The sequence below is a fragment of the Fukomys damarensis genome, unplaced genomic scaffold, assembly GCF_012274545.1.
Source record: "Fukomys damarensis isolate Sample0158 unplaced genomic scaffold, DMR_v1.0_HiC HiC_scaffold_24, whole genome shotgun sequence".
In the NCBI taxonomy this organism is placed as follows: domain Eukaryota; kingdom Metazoa; phylum Chordata; class Mammalia; order Rodentia; family Bathyergidae; genus Fukomys; species Fukomys damarensis.
In genome coordinates, this window is record NW_022900936.1 from 72,924,887 (window position 1) to 72,934,261 (window position 9,375).

Below are 9,375 nucleotides of genomic sequence, written 5' to 3' on the forward strand. Positions count from 1 at the left end.
CCAAGTAGTCAAAACAAATTAATGATGCTGCAGGGGAAAAGAACCATTCAACATCACTGGTGGGATGTAATAATAGTTCAACCACTATGGAGGTCAGTATACAAAGTATTCAAAAAACTAAAAGTAGTGATTCCATTCAGTGTAGTGTTTCCTTTGTGGTTCTCTTCCCAAAAGAGTGAAGATACCATATTTCAGTGATCCATGCATATTCTTGTTTAGAGTAGCAACACTCACTTTTTCTTTTGAGCAGCAGCTGTGAGCCCTGATTTGTCAGCAGGCAGATACAAAGCGTCAGCATGTACCCTTCTGTGTACTCTATGTAATAAATTATATGACAAGGCCCTGAGTTTGATCTCTGGTACCAATATATAAATAAATAAAGTGATATTTTTTAAATATTTCATTATGAAATGAACTCAATATTAGATTATACTTCCTAAATACAGGTCAGTAGAAGCATGATAAACATGTTAATATAGCAAGAACACTATTATGTTCATTAGATGCAGTATATTAAATGCATATTCATTATATTTCAATTTTTTGGTTTGCTCAGATATTTCCACTTTGTACCTCAAGGAACATCTGTAACCACTTCAACTTTATTGAGGTGGTGAGGCACATAACACCAAGGTCATCACCTTCTCTCCTGGGTTCATTGCTGGTAGTCTGAGTGCTCAGTAAAGCATGTATACACATGTATATGAGTTTCTTTTTGTACTTTTCTCATGAAAGATTTTTTAAATGTCCTCATGTAATCAGAGGCTGAATACTCCTACAATGGGTGCCTAAGAAGTTCAACCTGGGAACCACTGACGGCTCAAAAGAAGCCAGAAGCTTAAGAACAAGATGAAACAGTAAATCAATCAATGTCCTCATGGAAGGCATTGAAGACCCACAAGGGAGCTGAGCACTGGAATCTGATATTTTGGGATGATGACAGCACCAAACATCACACCTGTTTAAGACAGTTCCAGTATGCAGAAGCTTTGCTTCCACATTTTTTGTGACAATGCACAGAGTCTCTTAGGTGACACCCATTTTCTTTATGACAGTTATCTTCTACTCAGATCAGTGGCCCATGTTTTAATTATATTCTCTAGAAGGACACACACAGGCACAGGTTTTACGGCATGTCTCCATCAAGTCACGCTGATGACACGAGTAACAGTCTAACATCAAAACATCTTAAAACTTTTAATATGTCTGTAGTGTATACTTGTTACACTTGTCAGAAAGTTGCACATGTATACAGCACATCTGAACTTTTTATTTTACCTTCCCATGACTTTTCTCCCCCTTTCAACATTTCTTCATTCTCTTTTCACTTGTAAAATATCTTTCCAGACATTCATCTTTTTTACTTACAAAAGTAAAGGTTAAATGATACCTCTGATAGTTAAGCCATTCATGTATAAATAGCAGCCTCCTGAATATACAAGTGTATAAGGCATTCATTGTCCTTCCTGTGTGTCTAAAGAAAATCCACAGAATTTGATTCCAGTACAGTGAATCCCAAATGATGCATATGAGGCCACATTGGAACTCTGGAGACAGAGAGCCACAGTGTGCAGCACAAGCATGCGATGATCAAAACATGAGTTCAGTGGATAAAGAGCGAACATCAGATTCACTTTGGTTCAAAAACTTTGGTGCAGAGCTGCCTGGGCTTTGAGGCACAAGCTTTGCTCCTGTAAGTCCAGTAGTTGTGTCCAGGGGTGTGGCAGCACCTAAGGTCATCATAGTCTCCCACTTTATCTACATGTTAAGTCTGCCAGTTTAGCAGCACCTAATATGAAAAGTTTTGAAAAATGGCAAGGTTGAAATGGTGCCATTTTCACTAACATGATTAAATCTCATGCCACTATGATCCATTATTTATCTCAATTAAACTCATCATGTAGGGCCGGGGATTTCGCTCAGTGGTTCGGTGGCCTGCCTCGCAAGCGCAAGGACCCGAGTATAATCCCGGTTCCGCCCGCTCCCTGTAAAAAAAAACAACAAAAAAAAATTATGTAGATATTGTAGATATCACACCATGGCAAGAAGGGTGAATACAATAACAGACAATATTCAGAGCACCTTCACATGGCACTGATTACACCATGTTTTCTAATAACCATTTCAATATTGAGTAATATGAATCTAATATATCAATTAAATTTATCAATTAAAATTTCCATAGGTGTATATAAATATAAAATGCTATATGCATTTACGTATGTGCATGTTTTATTACTATCTTTGGTTGGAAACATACGTGGGGTACATGGAAACATATCCCCATCGGATAATGGTGCTCTACTCTATTTCTTATTTTAAAAGAGATACACAACTCCTGTCTGTTTGGCTTGAAACAACAGGAAAATAGACTAGATCAGAGTTGTCTGGAAAAGACATATGACTGATTAACCTGACAGATGATAAATACAATGTGCAGTCCCCCAAACAACCACTGTTCCATGCCCATGTCTGAAGCACAGATTCTTGAGGACATTTTATCTTTGCACCAGGGCAATACCTTGGATTCACATGGGGTGTGGTTGAACTTCAGGAGGAATAAACCTGGAACAAGTAGAAATTTGTGAAAGGAAAAATGCATTTTTAAGAAGATTAGGATTTACTCTAGAAAAGAATAGGTGGGTGAATGGCAGTGGAGGTGAAACAGAGGGACAGTTTCAAATGGCAAAGAGAACACAAACATCCTTAGGCAGATAGCACCAGGGGACAAGCATCACCTGGGACCTTGAGAGAAGTACTGAGGCAGATGCAACGGGAGAGTTTGTTTAATAAGTTGTATCCCAAACTAGTTTGATTACATATTAGGCATTGCTTGTAGATGTCTTTGTATTCTCAAAGGTATTTCTCTTCTCCCATGTTTAAATCCACATAAACTATCTCAGCATTTCCTTTCTATTTTATCAGGTAACATAATAGGAATCATGAAGTGACACAAAGTGATGTTCAAAGACATGGATTCAACATTCTTTTCATAATTTATCCATAAATATTGTTGTGATGTAGATGAATCATAACTGAAAGATGAGACCAAACTTGGAACTGCAGAGAAAGAGCAATGAATTTCCCTTGGTGCTTTCAGGGCAGCAGTCTTCCTGGTAGGTGGCCTCTAGCTGGAGAGAACCCCAACAGAATGAGTGGGGACTGAAAAGCTGCAGAGTGGTGGAAAGCTAGAGACACATATGCAGAAGTCATGCAGAAGGCAGAAGCCACAGCCAGAGTGCTTATCTCCTTTCTGAGGTATTGACCCTATTTTTCCTGGGCATTTCTGTACACAGTTTTGATTTTCATATGCATAGTTTTAATGGCACCAATCTATAATTTGCATACATAAAAAATTGTGGTCAGGCTGATAGATTATGTAGCTTCTAGAGGAAGGGGTGACATTTGACACTTTCCGTGAGAATTTAAAGTGATCCCAGGTAAAGTTGTTCCTCTAGTAAATATTAGGATGGAGAAAGTTGAATTTTAAGACTGAGAAAATGGAATAGCAGGCTGTGGTCAGCTCTCAGAATTAACATTTTTACTTCTTGCTGCAGACCACCAGGACCTGACTCACCGTAGCACATCATTTCAGCAGTCAATCTTGCCTGGTACATTGAAAAGATAAAACTTAACTGTCTGAATGTGGGTTTTTCCTTTGACCATGGGTGAAGCAGGTGGCTTTTCATCCCTTTCCATTGTACTTTATGATCTAACTGCCAAATAAGTGTAGAACATGTTATTTAATAATTATATTCCCTAGTTTTTATGTTTTCCTTTAGTTTTAGTAAAATGGGTCAAAGCCAGGTTTGGTTGTGCACTCCTATAATCTCAGCACTATGGGAAGCTGACACCAATAGATTGCAAGTGTACAAGTTTGAGGGCATCCTGGGCAACTTAACAATATCCCAAAATACTGTCTCAGAGTAGCTGGGGATGTGGCTGAGTACAAATGCCCTGGATCCAGCGCCAATCTTGAAAAAGTAAGAAAATGCCTAGTTCACTAAAAAAGTGTGAGAGCCTTGGCAATTAATCCAGCTCCCTCATCCTACACTGCTCAAGGGTGACATCCCACACTATGTCCTCTGCTAGACCTGATCTGCTAGGCAGACCTCCTGCAAGTTCTGCTGCCTCCCCAGGACATAGTCTAGAAACCTGAGCACACTTATTCCTCTATTTCCGGGTGAGAGAAGAAGGAAAGGTCTACTAAATATCCTTAGAAAGCAGGTGCCTGATCTGCAAAGCTGGAAGCAAGTTCGTCTTAAAAGCAGTTGTCCCCAGATGGACCATTTCAGCACCCCAGGATTAACCCTGGGCACAGCAGGGTCTTCAATTGGATGTGTCACTTTGCTCATCACAGTCAGATATGGGATCACATCTCCTGTCCTTCAGATCTGAGGGTGAATTTTTGAGCACCAGCCATGGAGAGATGCAGGTTGGCTCTATGAGCTGTGCATAGGAGAGAGAGAGGGAGATCAGGCTGATCCATAATGTGGAGCCTTCATTTCCTGTTGCCATACTTTAAACCCAGTGTCACCTGCTGAGTAATGGCACGAGAGTCCCAGACTCCTTTGCTATGTAACTTCCTTGAGGTACAGGAATTGTGCAGACACAAAAACAACCTAGAAGCCAGAAATGTAAGTGTGGGGCTGGGGGCTCTGAAATAGATACAGATGGACTATTTTGATCTGCTGAACCCAGGGCCTATCCATGAAGTCTTTGAGGTCTGCAAACTTTTTAACTGCTCTGCCCTCAAGCCCCTCTGGGCTGTGGCACCCAGTATCCTGTCCTGTTCCTGCTTCATTTTCAGTCTCATCCAAAGCCTTATCTTGTCAGTGATACACCTGCATCTCCTTGTCTTTCTGTCCTCTGTGTTATTTCAGAAGGTCTTGGAGAATCATGTGCAAGGTTTGTGCATGGGAAAAGACATACTTCCCTTGTCTCCAGTCCCTTCTTTGTCTCAAGGGCAGTCCCAAATGCCTTGAATGTTTTATATGTTTGGGAAGTAGAGTGTCAAGTCCATGATCTGTGTTCAGATCCAAGGGCTTCTGAAGGCCAGCACTAAGTCACTGTCTTCCAAATCATGCCCACATTACTGTAGTCCTTGCAGAGTGGCACACACAAGTGAATGTGGCTGGGGTCCAGAGGGGGCAATTTGTAGCTATCTCTGGTGTGATAGTTATCATCCTTGGACTGTTTCTTGACATTGCTTTAAAAATTTGATGCTGAGTTAGGACATGAATTTATTTGAGAGGAATATTGAAGTAGGAGAAAAGCCCCAAGTGTAACTTCTTCAGACATCTCAGTCATTAGCCAAAAATGGAGATGAGTAGAAGCTGAGGGACAGGAGATGATGAAAGGTGGCCAATTTGGCTCCTGAACTAGAAAGGGTCTTCCCATCAGGTCTTCCTGGTCTTAGAATGACAATAAGGCAGGGGTCATGAGCTGACTTATATAGTGGGCAGCCAGTCTACTAGCAGCCTGTAAGTGGCAAAGGTTCCTTGCTTCCCCATGATTTGGCTGTATTATATTAGGAGTCTGACTGAAACTGTGTGTCTCATATGGGCATGTCAGATGGCAGGGCTGGGCAAGCACAGCTCCCCTGCCAATGGCAGCATTAAAGGCCTAAGACCTGGTCTGTGAAACTGCAGAACACTGTTGAGATAATTTCCAGCTAAAATTTTAATGACTCCAACTAAATTCCTTTCCCTGAATTGTGGCTTCCTTCACTTGTTTGATCTTCAGGGATGCCTGTCCTGTTTTATAGCCCTGCCTGTGACAATTGCTATCACCAGATGCCTCACACATACCCTGCCTTATTTTTTCCCATGCTTGTAAGCAATACATTCTGGAGGTCTTTGGTGTCTTTTGTCTTTTTTGCCCAGAGCAGCTCAGGCCACCCCAGACACCACTTTCTGTTCAAACCTTGTTTCTGTGTCTTTTGTCCTTTTTTACACCATATTGCCATATAGGAAGTCGGGACTCATGGCTTGGGGCCTTGATAGACTCAGGGTGAGAATGACCCAAAGACCACAGTCTTGGAGGAAGAAGAGAAACTACTGGGAACTTTGTTAATTGCTGTTTTGTTCTGGCAATCACTTTCGCTAACCATGTTGAAGCCACACAGTGGAAATTTGGGGAGTGCTTGGTCTTCTCTTCATGGAATATTTGTGTGTGTGTTCATCTAAGTCTAATGGGAAAATTCTTATTTCTCTGAGCTATTTTTCCAGACCAAAAAGTGCTTGGGAGTGGGTTTCTATAATCCTCACTGGTTAGATTACTGAATGACAATATTAAGCTAATTAACATTTTTTATACATATCATTTCAAAATATTTTTATTGGTTCACATGTTTTACCAAAAAATAAGCTTCAGGGCCAGGGATCTAGCTCAGTGGATCCACCACCTGCCTTGCGAGCACAAGGGCCCAAGTTTGATCCCCAGAACAAAAAAAAAAAAAAAAAAAAAAACACTATTTTTCCAGACCAAAAAGTGCTTGGGAGTGGGTTTCTATAATCCTCACTGGTTAGATTACTGAATGACAATATTAAGCTAATTAACATTTTTTATACATATCATTTCAAAATATTTTTATTGGTTCACATGTTTTACCAAAAAATAAGCTTCAGGGCCAGGGATCTAGCTCAGTGGATCCACCACCTGCCTTGCGAGCACAAGGGCCCAAGTTTGATCCCCAGAACAAAAAAAAAAAAAAAAAAGAAACTTTCATTTTGACATGTTGAAACACACAAATAATATACTTTGATTATACACATTATCACTGCCTTTCACCCTCTTTTCCCCAGTCTTCTTTCTCTTCTCAAACAGACTTGCTACTAGATTGAGTCTGAGAAGATCCTAACCAACCTTAAACATGGATTGGAGTTTTACTGACTCCCTCTACACAAAAATAATTTTCAGGATACATCAGTAAGAGGCACAGAAAGGGCTAGCTACAAAGTTAGTAGTACATAATCAAGAGTGGAGTGTAGGCTCTCAGAAAAGAGATGCACTACACTTTCACACTGGGAATTGTTATATATTTTTATCAGTGAAAATCTGTGATATTTGACAATTTATAGTGTCCTTTTCCTTTGATAACTGGGGGAGGATGGCTCACCCATAGCATGATAATGGTATACTCAAAGCAGAATGGCTGATTTTCAGGTTAAAGCACATGGTTTATTCTCAGGTGAAAGGGAACTAGCCAGAATTATTGTGTTTCTCAAAAAGAGAAAAAGAATTTAAACTGGGCTTGTGTCATGAAGATGTATTTTTTCCTTTTTACTTATCTCCTATTAACATGTCTTTATTTCATCTAGCATATCCCCTGAAGACTTTGATTCCTTATTTCTTTTTGGGATGGTGGGGGGATAACTGGGTATTGAACACAGGACCATGCATGGTGTCACTACTGAGCTAAAACCCCAGCCCCCTTGAGTCTTTATTTCTAAGTGGTGTAAACAGCCAGCAGATTTGTCTTCTGTAACTCTTTCAGGCTGAGGAAGGACATTTATCCTGTATAGCCAGGGATAAAAATTCTCAACCTGAGTGATCTAATAAGGAGATGGATTTTGTTTGATGAATCATACTCCTTTGCTAGTCTGGCAATGGCTCAAGAACATTAGCATTACTGACACACTGTTTTTTAACCATGTTTATTAAGCAGGAGTCAGAAATTGTAATTAGGATATTGATGAATAGTGGTTCTGAAAACATGATAGAAATTAGTAGCATTTGCCATTTAAGTCTATTTTGATATGTTTATCCACACACAACAGCTGGAATGTAAGTGCATATATAGACTTTTTTGTTGTTGTTTATAAGAAATTTAAAGTACTCATACTTTAATGATAACAGTGGCAAATGAATACACTAAATGAAGTTATCTCTTCTTTTATAACCACTGGGTCTTACCAGATCATATAGGTTTCCTGGCAATCATGGCAGATATTTCTCTCTTTAGTGACCCTCCTTTGAATACATTGTGAAATGTCTGAATCCTCTCCTCTAGGGTCCAACAACTCCCTGTTCACGAGGTTGGGTGACTCATCAGAGTAGTAGGATCCTTTGGAGAGGCCTGACATGTCCTGGGTCCTGGCTGAACTTGGAGTGTAAGGGTCAAAATATTGGCTGTTCTGTTAGCCCAGTTTGGAGTACTCTAAGTATTGTATTTTAGAGATATTTTATAGTTGAATAACATAAATGTACTTATTTTTTATGCCTAGAAGTTATCAATAATTAGCATTACAAGTATATAGAAATCTTTTTACATAGCTTTAATTAGATTTTACTCTTACATTCAAATTGGTATTTTTAAAACAGGTGTGCATGGTATAACCTCACTAACAATAATATAGAATATCTTAGAAGTGTAAGAAATAGTGTTAATTACAACAAATAAAATTATTACCCAATATACAAATGTATCGCAGATAATAAGAAAACACTTAATTAAATACAATAGAAATACTTTGTTTTAAATGGCAGGGCCAAATTTAAAGAAATGCTAAGAAATGTGATCATTTTGTATGTCTCACGTCTAGATGTAATGTATATTATGTAAAAGAGAACACTTATTACTTACTTTGCATATAAAGCTAACATTAAAGCTTATAGGCACAAACTATTTTTTTCCCCAGATGTATATGTACCTTTAGTCCTAGATATGCAGTATGTAATAAACTAGATAATACTTGTACATTTAACCAGTTATAACTGATTATTAAAAGTATTCTATATCGAGCTGAGGTTTTAGCTCAGTGGCACCACACTTGTCTCTGAAGTGTAATGTCACTGGTACAAAAAAAAAAAAAATACCATCAATGATTAAATAATCTTTAACACTTAGCCATAATGTTAAGTGAAATAAATCAGATGCTCAAGTGTAAACCTCACATGGTTTCTCATTTATGAGAAGCCCAAAATATAAATAAAGTGCAAAATAAAAGATAAATATTAGGAAATAGCGAGATGGATCTTTGGGATATGGAAAGGAAACCAAGAGAAGAAGGGGAAAGGAGGGAGGGTAGGGGAAAAAGATACTAAAGGAATAAAGAGTCATGCACATGTAACAACTTCCCATAATGAATATACACTTTATAAACTATAAAGATGCTCAAAAATTTAAAATTTAAGTGTTAAAATTCAGTATTTTTTGTTATTAAGTACACATTTTATTTAGAGTTGTTTTCCTTTTGTCTTACTCCATTTTTGGTTGCTAATTGCACAGTATCACAGACTTGGTAACTCATAAAGAAGAGAGATTTGTTCAGATTCGTGGTTCTGGTGTGGAGTTGAAAAGCCCCTCGGCGATGGTGGCCCTGCTGGCAGAGTGTGAGGAGGTGCAGGAACTCGCCTGGCGCCAGACTTAGC